The sequence below is a fragment of the Syzygium oleosum genome, unplaced genomic scaffold (genome assembly GCF_021117445.2).
Source record: "Syzygium oleosum isolate NSW1041296 unplaced genomic scaffold, Sole_v2.1 Sole_v2.12, whole genome shotgun sequence".
Taxonomy (NCBI): domain Eukaryota; kingdom Viridiplantae; phylum Streptophyta; class Magnoliopsida; order Myrtales; family Myrtaceae; genus Syzygium; species Syzygium oleosum.
Genome location: NW_026607496.1, coordinates 7462225 through 7478855, shown reverse-complemented (window position 1 = coordinate 7478855; position 16631 = coordinate 7462225). Strand labels below are relative to the sequence as shown.

The following is a 16631-nucleotide window of genomic DNA, read 5'->3' as shown; positions in this document are numbered from 1 at the left end:
AATGTGATTTGATAATTGAATCAACCACTGGTTGATACGCGTAACTCCTAAAAGCCACCCGTTAGTTTGAGATACACTAAAGTCGTGATTGTTTGATTTTGGCCACGGATTAGAATCCGAACTTGGGTATTGACTTTCCGAGAGTTCCACGACTAATTTATTGGTCGTTGCCTCATTTAGCTTGACCATTGTTAGTTTACTCGGAAATTGTCAGAAAAGTGGAATTCGGGCCGGACGTTGGAAAACACTGTTTTACCCTTAAGATATTTGAACTTGTTTGTTGTGATAAAAGACAATTCGAACATTTGCCTCCCCCTCTCTTGGCCGAAATTTTTGTACAACTTTGCCTCCTCCTCTTTGCTCATTTTATTTTCTTGCCATTAGCCATTTTGTAGAATTGATTTGGGAGGTAAACTGTAAGCCCTAAGATCTTGGCTTGGGGAAGAACAATAAATCTTGGCCCTTGATGTGAGTGAGTGGGGTTGTTGGTAGGGTAATGAGTGGGGGTTTGTAGGCCATCACCTCCCTTTTGTTTATCTCTCTCACTCTCATTTGTTACTCTACTTGCACTTAATGAAGACATCTCTCACTCCCACTCTCCCTCTCCCCTTTCGGCTGAGCTCTCCGCCACCACCTCCTTCATCGACTAGCCCTTACCATGACTTGCTCTACCACTACCAGCCGCCCATCCAGTCGCCGTGGGCCGTTGCCACCCGCCACCACCTCGCTTCCTCTTTGCTCGTTCGCTATTTCTTCACCGCATCGTGATCACCACCACCCCACACCGTCACCACCAGCTCGCCAACGGCCAGTCACTGTCCGCCAGCCGCCCGTCTCAGTCGCCTGGTGGCCGCTCGTCGCTACTCGTCCTCCATGAGCCACTGAGCTGCTCACCATTCCGCCAACGCCATTCTCTCTCTCTCACCTTGCTATTCGACCACCAGCCATTGTCGCCATCATCACCATCACCATCACTATCACCCACGACCAGCACCGCCACCATCCAAGTCGTCCGCCGTTCACCGTTGCCGCTCGCCGATGTCGCCGGAGCTGCTGCTACTTTGCCGTGGCTGTTGCTGCTTCTTTCGCTTGGTTTCTTGCTTAGGTTCATAGTAAGTGACTTCCTAATCCTTGACTAGGATAATGGATGACTAATGATTGTGTTTAGGGGCTGTTTAGTGGTGATTGAGTGGCTGTTTAGTGGCTGAATTGGAGGTTGTTATTGGCGGATTAATGGACTAGTTAGGAGCTGATTTAGTGGTTGGTTTAGGGCTGATTGTTGGCTGATTTGGTTGATGTAGTGGCTGGTCATGCTCGACTAAGCAATGGCTGAGTTCTTTGGTTAGTTTGGTGTTGATTGATCATCTTGTGTTTGCTCATGCTTGGTTGGTTTCTTGGCGGATCATGTGTTGATTAAAATGGCTGAATTGGTGCATGCTATGGTTGATTAAGTTTAGTGTTGGCTAGGCCGTGCTATTCGTGCTTGGGAATCTATGCGTTCATGACATGCTCATTAGTAGAGAATCGTACGTCATAAACACTCGACATTGGCTAATTGAAAAGATAAAAATTGACGAAAATGCTTGAGTGCTTATATAGTCATATAATACCCTGATGCATTATATGCGGGGATTGAACCCGTCTTGATGTGTTTTATGTGGGACAATGCCCGGTTTGTCGGATGCCCAGCGGGGGTCCGGATGCCAAGTTGCGATAGAGGCCGGACTTGATGCTCCTTCGTGAAATGCCGTCTTGATGCATTTAACACGGGATGTTGCTGTGCCCGATGGAGCGGGACAATGCCCGGTCATGTTGGAAGACCGCCGACCTGATGCATAATACGTGGATTGCGCTGTGGGCCATGAGGTCGTTAATAATCTGGACAACTACGTGTGCATTATGCATTGGGGAATGCTATGCTTGAGGTTAATGTTGAGTATGTTTAGGTTGTAAATTGAGTTATGCGTGATTGTGCATTGGTTGTTTCGTGTGTGCCCAAGGAGCATTTGCCATGTTATGGTAGTTTGTATCGCGCAGGGGTATGTGTGTGCCAAGGTAGGGCAAGGATGCCTGTGATTGATTGTGGCATGTTGGGTTATGTTAGAATTGCATGTTAGGATGCTCTGGAAGTACGTGTTAGCCTAAGCGAGTCTTAGGGAGTTTACTTATTGAGATTTTATCTCATTATTGTATTCTAACCATTTCAGATCGCCGACCATGAATGGTCCTTTGCAACATTTTGGGGTACCGATGGGCATGAACCATTAGTTGACGGAGTATTCGGTAGGTGAAGATAGGGTTTATATTAGGCATGCCACCACATTGTGAGCGGACAAAAGGTTAGCGTTTTGGAGACTGTACACCTTTCTGGCGTGGTTTTATCGAGATGGGGATGAGTTGTATGGTCCACTTCGAGGATTTGATGTTCCCCTGATGATGGTGTAGGGGAGTAGGACCCCATGGAGATAGATCCTCTCGACGGGGCCGTCATCAATCCTGACACCAGTCCTGAGGAGTAGGATCCTGAGCCGTATGACGACATGGAGGATCCGAGACGCCTCTGGAGTACCGCGATGATTGACGATAGGCTTAGTCACCCCGTCTTTTTGGAGCGCCCTCTTTTGGTACAGAAATTAAGCTAACCCGACCACCCGATCTTTTTTGCTTAAGCGTGGTCCGTAGTCGTGGTCTCTAGTTAGGCGTGTATATTATTCCTTTTGTAATTAACTATATGTTTATAAAAGTGGTTTGATGGTTTATGCTTTTGATGTCTCCTTTGCTATCCCGTTCGTTGAATGTTGTTTGGGTGTTTTAGTTTGCTTCCGCATGTGCTTAATCGTTAGTGATTCGTTTGGATCGGCGATGAGGCCTGGGACGTCGTATTCTTATCGACCTAGTAAGATGTTATGAGCTCGTAGGGTTCGGGACGTGACATATGATGTTTGATAGTAGCAAACAATCCAAAGATGTTCTCATAAAGTATTTAGTGGCTGACGAAAAGAGATGAAATTTATCAAGAATGAAAAGAAATGTGTCTGAACAAAATGTGTTAATGAAAGTTGTCGTTGGAGAATCTCTGGACCTATTGATGCTTGTAGTTGATCATTTCATGTGAAAGTCTACCATTCAGAACACACATGTAGCATTAACTTAAAAAATAATAAGGTGACAGGTTCTTGGTTGGCAAATCACTATCTTGCTATAATAAGAGCAATGCCAACTTATCAAGGAACAATTGGGCTTAGATGTAAGTATCACTCAATGTACTAAGGCCAAGCTGTTTGCTTAAAAAGTGTTGATAGGAGACTATAAAAAAGAATATGCAAAGCTGTAGGATTATGCAGAGGAGGTTAGGATGAGCAATCCTAGGAGTACTATTATAGTAAAGGTTCAAAAGCTTGATGTGTAATCTAATGCATTGTTTGAGAGATGTACATTTGTTTTGTAGCTTGTAAGAAAGGGTTCCTTGGTAGATGTAGAAAAGTTGTGGGGTTGAATGGTTGTTTCTTCAAAGGAATTCGTCAAGGTCAGATCTTATGTGTTGTTAAAAAGGATGGAAATGACCACATGTTCCCAATTGCTTGGGTGGTTGTTAGAGTTGAGAGTAAAGACACCTCTACTTGGTTCTTGACAAATTTGATGTATGATCTCAATATTATACACACATATGGATAAGGTTGGGTCATAATTAGTGAGAAGCATAAGGTAAGTTCTTTATAGATAAGGTTGGGTCATAATTAGTGACAAACAAAAGGTAAATTCTTTATTTTTTTTTTTGTTATGCCTATTATATGGTCAAATTTGTAACATATGATTTATATTGTAATCATCTTTTATAGGGCCTTCTATAGGCTATGCTAAGCTATTGACTACAACTGAACATAAAATGTGTGTCAAACACATATATGCCAATTGGAGTAATAAGTATAAGGGATACAGATGCAAAGACTGTTTTGATAGTGTGCTAAGAGTAGTACTATGGTAGAGTGTGATGAATACCCTCAAGCATTGAAAAAAATCAATCTTGCTGCATATCATGATTTGGTTCAAACATATCCAAAGCACTGGTCCAAGGCTTTCTTTACTACTGAATGTGAAATGTGATATCGTTGACAACAACTTATCTAAGGCATTCAATGAAAGAATCATAAATGCTAGGCGTAAGTCGATTTACAGTATGTTGGAGGACATGCGGATAATGATAGTGACAAGAATGCATACACAAAGGGATGCATGTGCTAAGTAGAGAAAAGACTATGGTCTAAGAATTGTAAGAAAGTTGGAAAAAAATAGAGTTGGTGCTACTTAATACCAAGTCATATGGAATGGTGATTTTAGATATGAGGTGATTGATAAGGGTGAGAAGTATGTGGTAGATGTATTCAAGAGAGACTACTCTTGTGGAAGATAACATCTAATTGGTATCCCTTGTCCTCATGCCATTTTTGCTATAAATCATAAGCAAGAGGATGCATATAACTATATTGATAAGTATTATAAGAAAGCCAAGTTCTTAGTTTCATATGAGAACATGATACTGCCAGTTTAATAAGAGAAATTTTGGAAAAAGACAAATAGGGAGCGACCTGAACCCCTTCCAGCTAGAGTAAAGCCTAATAGACGTAAACAAAAAAGATAAAGGGAGGAAGGTGAAGTAGCAAGTGGAACTAGGATATCGATGATAGGAATGAAAATGATATGTTGAACTTGTTCGAAGATGAGATACAACAATTCGACATGTCCAATTAAGCAAACCGGGTCTACATACTCACAAACACGATTTTCAAGGCAAAAACTTTCGATAAGTACTTCCATTTTCCATTTTTTCATGCTTGCTTCTTGAATAAGACTTTAAACGAATACTCTTTGTAAGTTGAAAACCGTACAGGCAATGTTAGTGTAAGTGGTAGTGGTGGTGGCCTTACCAGTGTCATTGTAAGTCCTTTTGCTATTAGGACGGTAAGTAGTGTTTTTTTTAATAACTTAGTTTATACTAGCAAAGATTTCACAAACATTATGAAATGTAATCATGTTAGGTTGAGCGTATAAGTGCCAAAAGTTGCTCGAAGAGGATGAGAAGTCAAGCATAAAAAATTCCAGCACAAGTTGAATCAACGTCATTTGCACGTGCAGTTGAAGTTCCAGCGAAAGAAGTAGGCCCATTAAGAAAGAAGAAATATGTTAAGATATTGATAGGAAGCAATGTTTACAATAAGCACTTGTAGGAGTGGGTTTAGTAAAATACTAATATGGCTATGTTCTTTCTTTTTTGTCGATGATTGGTGATATGGAGGTGGTTTTGTGGCATTTGACCTTTTTCTTTTTGGATGATGGGAACAATGAATTAGCATCATGGCTGTTTTTTTTTTTTTTTTGCACTTGATGATGGCTGCTTGTTTGGAATAGATGTGATGTGAAGTACTTTACTTATAATACCTATCATTTTGCAATGAAATGTTTTGTTCATTTAATATGATGCTTATTTACTATTGTGGATATTTACTACATTGCAATGAACTAGTTTCACTCTTTTATCGAAGTAGAGGTGCATTGGCAACTTCAAGTGGTGAAGCAACGAACAGGTTGAAAAATAGCTAAACACAAAAATAGGAGCTTGTAGACAACCTTCGATTCATTCCCATAAACAAATTGTACATACATGTACTTCACGTGGAAGAATAAATAGCATGCTCAAAAAATGCACTGAAATAGCTAATATAACACAATGTTTACTAACACACTTTATGGGAAACTCATCATGTTGTTCATCTTCAAATTTCCAAGTAACATGTGAGCTAAAATTACTATAAGTATCTACAACACAACCAACATTGTTTTCAATCTCAAATTTTCTTTCTTCAGCTTTGCCACGTCTTGCTTCACACATTTCGATTGTGCCTTGAGAGCTCTGACTTCAGCATCCATTGAATTGTCATCATCCTCATTATGGGTCAAAATTGCTTCTTCGATATTGCTTCAATGAAATTTTTTTGATACAACCCTTGTTGATTAACTGATTTCCGCATCGACCCAAATTAAAAACCCGCCACTTCCCCACTACTATATCTCAGGCAATCATGATATCTCCTTCCTTGATTTTCCTTCGTACATGTTGTATGTAAAGGAGATTTCAGACCACAATAGCAAAACATGGACGTATCGTTGTCAATTGGGGGGACCGAAAACCTCGATTGTGACGAATTTGCGGATGTCTTCATAAATTTGCTAGTCTCTTCTTGTGATGACACCTCACTATCAGTTCCAGTGGAATTCCTTTTTATGCTTTCAAAATTACAACTGCAGTTTCTTCTTGTGATTCTAACATTTGTAAGGAAAAAAGTGAGGATAGCACAAGACATTGCATCTATAACATTGTGGACTTATCTTTTGCAGAAGCACATATTTACGAGGACTTAGCCAATCCATTAAAGTAGACATATATACGGGAGTAGCACTTACTACTAAACATGATAAAGCTTTTGCCTCAATAACCTTCCAATTCATAGAACCTCATTTTGATTTCCTGGTTGTTAAATACAAACCAAACAACCTCTTTAACATTGTGTAATTAATCTGCAGCAATCAGAAATGGTAAATAAAATCAATATTAACCTACCATTGTGTACATGCTAAAACACTCATACTTCATCCTAGTAACACAAAGGACTTTAACAACAATAGCAAAGCTTAACCTGTTTTCTTGATCGAAGAAGTTCAACTAGACTGCAAGTGGATCTAGTATAGCTATTGCAAGTGACGAACAAATGCAGCATCAAACAATTCAGATAATATACAAAACAGTTCAACATTACAAAGGGGAACAAACAATAGGGCTAATCCAGACTTGAATATAACAAGATGGTGCTCAAAACAACATTTGGCAAGACTTGGAGTATTAAGTATGAACAGAGAAAGAGAACTCCCATTATATATAAAAAGGAAACATAATATTGACTCTCCATATTACAATGCAATTTAGCTATGAAAAAAGGCCTCCCGCTTTAGCAGTGTGCAATTCATGACTTATGCATGTACATTGATTTTGGAAGTAGAAGCTATTACCCATGCTAAAAGACGTTTCAACAGTTTAAGTCAAAGATATGCCAAGCTATGCATATGTTATCCACTCATGTTAGAGCCCAAAAAATATCAAAGCCCATAAGAGTACAATCTGCATTCCTCCACCTTCACAAACAAAAATTATAGGGATATGTTCACTAAAAGTCATAAAACTTGTTAGAAAGTACAATTAAGTTCTAAAATTTGCAAAAAGTGCAATCAAGTCCTAAAATTTATCAAATTGATTTAAATGAGTCCTAAAATTAATACTGTCAAATTTATCAACAGAAAATGTTGAAGTGGCGCTAACATGGCTTATTATAATATTTTCTCTCTCCTACGAGACTAAAACGATGCCGTTTTGGCCCAAATTTGATTTTTCATACTAATTTTATTTAAATTAAATATAAAAATAAGCAAATTTTAAAATTTTAAAATTTTTTTTAAAAAAACGGGAGGAGGACAAGCGGGGAGGAAGCGCTTGCTAAAAGTGCAATCAAGTCCTAAAACTTGTCAAATTAGTTCAAATGAGTCCTAAAATTAACACTGTCAAATTTACTAACAGAAAATGCTGAAGTGGCGCTAATGTGGCTTATTTTAATATTTTCTCTCTCCTATGTGACTAAAACGACGCCGTTTTGGCCCAAATTTGATTTTTCATACTAATTTTATTTAAATTAAATATAAAAATAAGCAAATTTTAAAATTTTAAAATTTAAAAAAAAAAACAGGAGGAAGACAGGCGGGGAGGGAGGGCTTGCCCTCCCCGCCGCCGTCGCTGCCCCACCATTGCCAGGAGGGCCCGGCGAGGGTGGAGGGATGGCAGGCGGGGGTCGCCGGACCCTAGCTAGGGCCCGGTAACCCTCGCCGACAGCAGGCGAGGGCCCGAGCCCTCGCCCAAATCTGGGCGAGGGGTCATAGTCCTCCTCCAGATTAGGACGAGGGTCGCCGGCCCTCCCCCAGATCGGGCGAGGGTCGCCCGCCCTCGCCCAGATTTGGTCGAGGGACCCTCGCCCAAATCTAGGGGAGGGCCCGTAGGCCCTCGCCTGTCGTCGGCGAGGGTCGCCGACCCCTGGCCGGGGTTCGGTGACCCCTGCTTGCCGTCCCCCCACCCTTGTCGGCCCCTCTCGGTGATGGTGGGGCGGCGACGGCGGCGGGGAGGGCAAGCCCTTCCTCCCCGCCTGTCCTCCTCCTCCTCCACTTTTTTATTTATTTATTTATTAAAATTTGGCTTATTTTTTTAAATATAATTTAAATAAAATTAATATTAAAATAATAATAATAATGAGCCACTCCATCGCCATGTAGGATAAAAATAATAATAAAAAAGCCAAATCAGCATTTTCCGTTAGTCAAATTGGATGGTGTTAACTTTATGATTCGATTGAACCAATTTGATAAGTTTTAAGACTTGATTGCACTTTTTGCAAGTTTTAGGACTCAATTGCACTTTTGAGATAAGTTTTAGGACTTCTAGTGAACATATCCCAAAATTATATTAATAAACTGCAAGAAAAACCTTTCGTATGTCAACAAAGATTCATATTTCCAAACTTCAACAATTGCATGAGCTCTAGACCTGCATTACCTTCTTCAAATAGTTTAATTGAGTGATCACATATTTACCCAAAACCATGTAAATAAAGCAAGATTCATGTTTCCAAATTTTCGCAGTTTGGATGAGCGAATCTGGGCGAAGGTGCCGAGCGGGTGTCTGGCAAGCGTTGGGCGAAATGGGGGACTTGACCACTATTGATTCAACAGAAGAAGAACGTGGCTTGAGGGAAATGGTAAGAAGTGATCGAATTTGGGAGAAAAATTGAGAGAAACTCGGGTTCTTCGCGATTCTGGTCGAATCCAAATTGGGGCTTCAGGTAATTAGGGGTTTGGTTTAGGAAGGGGAGGATGACGACATTCTCAGTAAAGACTCGGCTTGACGATTTTGTAGTTAATGAACATGATTGAAGCAAGATGAGATTCAATATGGAGAAATTCTTAGAGCAGATAGGGTTCTTCATGATTTTGTGGTTTGCGATTTGGCCAAATCCAAATTGAGGCTTTGGTAAAGTGGAGTCTTTTTTTTTTATTTAAAGGAAACGATGGCGTTTTATTTTCCAGCGACCACACCAGCGCTGGCTATGCCATGTAGGACAGCCGGTGCTAACTAGTTATCTCACTTCAAACTTTTCCAGGTAATAGGACTGAATTAGATAATATGCAAAAGGTTTAGGATGGAACTGGCCAAATTGAAAGGTTTAAGACTGAATTGGCATAAATGCAATATTTTTAGGACTTTTTGGTAATTTTCCCAACTCCAGTGACCTATGTTCTTGACACTTGAGCCTTGGTCCATCAAGGCTAGGCTCGAGACACCAGTGCCCATGCTCGGGTCCCCAACGACCAGGCCCGAGTCCTTAGCACCTGAGACCTGGGCCCGGGACCTCCGTGCTGTGCTCGAGTCCACGATGTTTGGCATCAAGACCCTAGTGCCCATGCCCGAATCCCCCGCACCCAAGCCCGGTCCATCGATGGGGGACTTGAGACCCCGGTGCCCGCACTCGAGTCTGTTAAGGCCATGCCCGGGTCTCTCGCGTCCAAGCACAAGTACGTCGAGGTCGAGGCATGAAACCCTTGTGTCTGTGCCAGGGTCCATCGAGGTTGAGACCTAAGAACTTGATGCCTATGTCCGGGTTGTTGCGACCTTCCTAGAGGTGAACCACTAAGGGAGAGCTAATTGATTACTCAATGGGAACGAAGTTTTTTCTCACGAGGCAATTGCTCGCATTTAGTGCAGACTCTCTTAAGCCCTACCATCATAACTCGATACTCGATTTAACATGCACGCCACTAATCGGTTATGGGTCGATTAGACACCTAAGTCAAATGAGGGAGCGCATTTTACTTTTGCAAACCAAAGATCCAATGGATGTGCGTGATTTGATTACACTAGATTAATCTAAAGCCATTTTTGTACATTTACTCTTTATTTCAAAATTGCTTTGCATGTAGTATTAATCAATTTTTATCCTATGCTACTAACATGTATGGGGTGATCATGCGGGTGCACAATAAAAAAAGTAATACCTAATAATCAAAGAAATAAATAGATCGTAGAAAATTTAAAGAACTTGGATGTGCTAAGGAAAGTAAAGCATATCACTATTCATCATCACAAAATTTCTGCAAACTATAACCTAGAAAGATATGCAGACAAAATATATGAATGTTGTGCATGGTTATGCATGAACTAAGACTAACGAGCACGCAATCTATACAAATTTTTGTTGTATTTTTCTCATTTAATCAACATGTATCATTTAAGTAAATACACAGGTGAATCCTAGAATTGTATGTGATATAGATTAACTTAAATGCACTAATTTAATCTAAGTAACATGCGGGAATGACTTAGTTATGTGACATGCATGATGTGTTCTAAATTATATTTTATTGAATTGGTTGTAAATGATATTTACGTGAGGTATCGACTAAAATTAATCCTAAATGACATGTGACTCACTAAATGGTATGCAATGTGCGGTTTGCACTTTATAAAATTAATTCTCCTAATAAATGCAAACTATATGGGACTCTCTACTTCAATTTTTTTGTTCTTTCTCTTTGTTAATTAACAAAAGACAAATGAACCTAAAAGTCTACATGTTAAATGAATATGCATTATTTCCTAATCATGAATTAGATTAATATGCATGACCTAAAGTATTATAAGATTAACAAACATGCAATCTAAATAAAGATGACATATTTTAATTGTATGACATATTAAATAAAATCCTAAGTCAATTAGCCTATATAAAACTAACCATGGACTAATTATATAATGCAAACTATATTCAAACTACCATGAAATTGTTATATGACTAACAACAAAATGATTCAATGCTAACTTCTTGTATAGTTTTTTATGCCATATGAACTATATACAATGCGGATAATGCATGTAATGCAATTAATAAATAAAACTATTTATATGATATGACTATTAAAAAATAATTTTAAATGACGTGCATTATATGATATGCAGGCCATGAGACCAATAAACTTAAAATCTACATGCTATCTATATGATTCTAATGACATTTTTTGTTTGGTTTTTGTTTAATGAAAACTATGGATCACCCTAAATCTCTATGCATTCTGAAACTAGCGCTCATTGCCCTAAATAACAAATCATGCATGCGCCCTAAGCTCTAAATATGCATGTGACGTATAACGTGCCCAATGTACATGATGATTATTAAATTTCACGAGGTTCCAAAGTATACGTCTTACCCAAGCTTACCATTAAAATTCAAATACATATTATTTCGGTACATGCAAAACTTATTCAATCGATCATGCATATAAAGACGCATATTAAAATCATGGATAATGCATGAGAAGTATTAGGATCCGACCTTTGGGTTTAAAGGGCAGATGCCCTAATATGTCTCGGTTAATATGAGGAAATAATCAAAGCACAATTGATATAATCTATGGTCTAATACTAAGCAACGTGCATTAGAAAAAACTAAACTAATTATAAAATCAAACAAAACTTAACTCACCTTGCACTGGACTTGTTAGAAACGACGGAGAATTCTTGGTCAAGTGTAAAGTCTGCTGTGGAAACTCAATGGACCACAAGCACGACAAGGCCAAGACAAGGTCACCGGGAATGACTGGAGCGGCGGCGATGGGGAAGGCTCACTGGACGCCAGTCAGCCTGCAAAGCACTCGCCCGAGATCGATGTGAAACAAGCTGGAGGGACAGATTGAAGCAACCGTAGCATAGAACTATGGGGGAGTGCCGGGATTCACTCAGACTTTGCTAGCACTGGAGGAGGGACGCCTCAGACTTTGAGGTACCTGCGAGAAGACTCGGCGAGCCCAACAGGACTGTCGGCGTGGCTCGAGGTCGCTGTTACAAGCTACCGAGACAGTGATGAGCAGTAGCAGGTAGCTGAGAACACGTCGGGGAGTCGCTGGAGTCACTTGATTGCTTGCCGGCGTCTGGACTGGTAGGTTGCTTCCCAAGGCGTGTCGGAGCTGTGAGCTTCCGCATGGAATTGGTGGCGTTGCCGGGCATTAATACCGGAAACAGCAGGCTATCGGGCGTCGAGGCTCTTTCACGAATGCCACATCGCCATTGGAGAAGAGCCACAGCACGCCAAAGTGATTGGAACTTCTGTGGACGACCGAAAAAAACAGAGCTTTGTTGTATCTCCATTAGTGTGCGAGTGATGAGGGGATATTGGGGTGAGACAAGAGAGTAAGGTAATCTAAATCGAACTAATTTCCTTATCTCGTCCAATTTTGAATCTATCTTGACCGACCTTCCTCATCTTAACCCAATTATTTGAGCAAATCTAGAAATAATCTTGAAGTCGAATAAGAATTTGATTTAATTTCCAACCTGAAATTGTTGTATTATCTCACCCTGAAATTTGGTTAACTAGTTAATCGTAGTCAACCTTGCTCAAATATGCTTGGGCATCCCCTGCAACATGCTTGATGCAAATGAGTACCTAAATGTAATGTCATGGAATGCATAATGCGCAATGTAACTCAAATATTTTTGTTTTAAGGGTCGGGATGGATCCCTAATATTCTTATGCAATGAATTACTAAATGAGTTTCCATTAAGTGTCAGCATGGATCAATTGAGGTCGAGCCTAGGACCTCAGCGCTAGGCCTAGTTCCATCGAGGCAAGGCCTGAGACCTTGGTGCCTGTTTCTAGATCCCTAGCGCCCGCATTTGGATCTACAGAGGCCGAGCTCGGGACCCTAACGCCCATGCTCAGATCCCCTACGTTCGTGCGTGGATCCCTAGTGGCTGGGGTCGGGTCTTTAGCTCTTGGGCTCAGGTCCATTGAGGTCAAGCTTGGGACCCTATAGATCATTAGCTTGAGCGCCGGGCATGGGCACTAGGGAACTGGGCTTTGGCGTTGATGGACTCGGGCTCAAGCGTAGAAGATTTGGGCATGGGCATTAGGGTCTCGAGCCTGGGTACTGGGGACCCAAGCATAGTTGCCAATGTTTCAAGCCTGACCTCGATGGACCTAGGCGCAGGCATTGGGGTTGCGGGCATGGCCTCGATATACCACCACCCGGGCCAAGAGACTTAGGAATGAGCGTTAGCATTCCTGTGTCCAAGCATAGAGTTTCTTATTCTAGCGCCGATATTTAGTTATATTTTGAAAAATGATTTCCAAGTTTAAAAAAAAAAAATCATTTTCCTGAATTTCACATAAGTTTTCATTTGATTCATTTTCTTAAGCGGTCATAATTTTGAAAAATATTTTTCACAAAACAACTTGGGGATTGAAAGTGACTTCAAATGGTTTCCCAACTCAGCCTTGGCCTAGGACTCTATCCGAGTTAGTTCTTGATTGGTACTACATATTTATAACTACACTTAGATTAAATTCGTATTCATTGGATGGCGCAAAATTTATTTTCGGTGGACGAAATTTATAAATATTAAAGCAATTTTATCGGGTAATTACTGAATTCACATGTGCATTTGATAATCAACAATAGTATGTTTAAAAATGTATATTTAAGAAAAATATACTTCGGCCTGATAAGGCCTGTACCAAACCAATTACTTCAGTCCGGGCCAAAATTTTCTTACAAGGCCTATCCCTTGTAGAGTGTAGGCTAGGCTCGGTTTGTTCGAGACTAGCCCAAACAACTTCTAGGCTTTTTGCAAGGTGCTTGGACGTGGCTTGTACCTTGTCCATTCGGATTTTAAGAAATTTTCCTTTTCCTAGTCGGGATTGCATCGGATGCTCCCTTTTTCCTAGTTGGTAGTGGATATGTGATTCCTATTTTTATTACGATATACTAGGTTTCCTATTTTGATTTGGAGTAATACCTAGAGAGTCCATTTGTATGGTCGTAAATGATTTATTCGAATTTTGAAAATATTTTGCTTTGGATTTGTTTGATGCAGCTCTTCTCCTAAGCATGATGCTTTGGAAACTCTACGTGTATGCTCGGGAAGATTCGAGGGTGACACTTGAAAGAGTTATTATTTGTTGTGGGACTCATCGTCCTACATTAGAGATGTCAAATTGACTTAAAAATTCATACCGGTGCATGTGAGCCAACTCCATTTTGACCTTTAAATGATTTGAATTCACGCGAAACCGACATTGATCGTCGAAGCTCGAGTGCTCCACCTAGGGCTGAACTGGACTTTTCAAGGTTGAATACTTTTCCAAGCCATCCCGTTTGATCTTCGGACGTCGCGGGCCCTTAAAGATTGAGAGGGCTATGAATAGATTAACTTGAAATAATCATGGCGAAATGATGACGCGACCTTCCATTTGGAGATCTCTGTACTCGATTTCCAGAAGCTTATCGCACTGATTATTTTTGTCAAGGGAGTAAAATTTAGTAAAATAGATATTAGAAAAGGAAAAATAGAGAATGCACTGTGAGTATAAAAAAAAAAATTACGCGAGCGGTTTTATCCATTATGGACTTGATAATCATAACTATCCGTTTGCATAAAATCTTATTTCTCGGTGGTGTATACTATAATTACTCATTACATGAAGAGGAAGATTAGGAGAAAGTGAATGACATGGGTCATTCCAAACTCCCACTTATATAGTTATTTGAGAAAATATTTGCACTTTGCCGAGGAAAATCGGGTTTAATAACTAAAATCAATGCTTCTTATTGTGAGACTATGAAAGATAATTAAGATAAAAACTGTGTATTCTACAATTGGAGAAACATTCAGAACCAAATCATTTCCAAAGGTCCCTGATAAGTACATATAAGTAAGATTAAGTGAATGGAAGGTTAACTTTTTTGTATAATTAAATGAGCTGACTAAATCTAATCAAGTGTCTTTTCAATAACTTATGTGATATTTCCGGTTCTTTAAAGATCAAGAAAGGTCGCCGAGGCTTGCATTTTCAAGTTTTCGGTGTGGAAAATTTCAATATTTCAAGAAAGGTCAAAGTCCAATGCATGCTTGCAGCTCTTGGTCTTACAGGTGGCGCAGATGCACGAAAGGGCCTCGATGCATGGTCCGCTGTTTTTACCCTTAATTTATTGACGAGTCCTTTTATGTGTTGGGCCCCTATACAATTCCTTGCACATAAAACTAGCAAAACCATGGAATTGCTTGACCTTTTGTACACTTGCATCTCAAGTAAGATAACAAATGGTCAAAACCCAATGCATCTTATTCAAACCTCTCTCTTACATCAACTTTACAGATAATGATATCCTCTCTTTCGCATGGTGAATAAGACAAGATTCATGATAGCACGCTAAAGATTGATAGTTGACAGTTTGCGTGATGAGGTTTGATTAAACGTGGAAGTTCATGGGTGGGCATGCGAGATTACATTTGATTCCTATTGGGGAGAATTGATTTGAAAAAGACTTTGGCTTGCACCGGTGCATAAGATCGTTTAGTCACAATTGGATTCTAATCTTCTAGCATGACAGTAGCTTACAAGAAGCAACCAAAGGATTCGCTTTGACTTTCTGGAGCAAACTAATCAAAATGATAGAGATCCTACTACATCGATTAAAAAAAGACTTTGGCTTGCGCCGGTGCATAAGATCATTTAGTCACAATTGGATTCCATCTTCTAGAATGACAGTAGCTTACAAGAAGCGACAAAAGGATTCGCTAGACTTTCTCGAGTAAACTGTTAATCCAAATGATAGATATCCTACTACATTAACGTTTTATTTACCTTCTCTAAATGAACGACCCATCCACGTTGTCAATATCAATGATTCATATTTATCCGAATAAAATTCTAAATCCTAATCTTCACCTTCCATTCTCTCTCTCTCTTCTGCCCCAATCCTCAACTTGTGTAGCCTTTTGCCTCCGGGCACACGATGGACAAAAAGTATTTAGGAAACCCTAAACCTTTTATACGGAATCCAATTAAGGCCTAAATCTCAATTGAACTGGTATAATCTTAACCTGCATTTGGTTCAACTTTTCCAAAGGTCCTTCGGCCTTCAAAGCCCCTTGCCCCTTGAGGAAACGTTGGACTGTTTGACAAGCCTTCCCAAAGGGCTTTCAGCCTAATGATGTCCTTGGGAAAGCCGAAACTAGTTTTTTTTCCAAAATTACCCTCACCAATTCTTTAATTTTCCGATTTTGCCTGTCGTTGTTACTATTCATCTTCTTTGCGTGAGAGCGGCCGGCGAGGGCGACGAGGCTAGATCAGGCCAGCGAAGGGCCGGCGAGAGGCTGGAAAGGGGCCAACGAGGTCGCGCAACCTTAGGCCTTGTCACCTGGGGTCGCGTGACCCCGATGAGGGCTAGCTGGGGTTACGCGAGCCTTGCCGTGGGTTGCACGACCTCTAGAGACGGCCACCGGTGGCCTTAGCCCTTCATCGGCTCCGGCAAAGGGTTTGATTTTTTTTAATAAAAAAAGAAAAATTAAACCCAAAAGCCCTTTGCAAAAAAAAAAAATTACGAAACACTAGTTAGGTCAAAGTAGCTTTACAAATGCCTATTTCCATTTCCCCAAGGTCAAAGCCATTTGCATTTCCCCAAGACCTATTTGTAAAGCCGAACCA

General features: G+C 40.3%; 1 pseudogene; it reads left to right on the top strand.

The window, feature by feature from the left end:
* Positions 1–3213: 3213 nt before the first annotated feature.
* LOC130139430 (uncharacterized) lies at positions 3214–5225 on the top strand (annotated as a pseudogene).
* The last annotated feature ends 11406 nt before the right edge of the window (positions 5226–16631 follow it).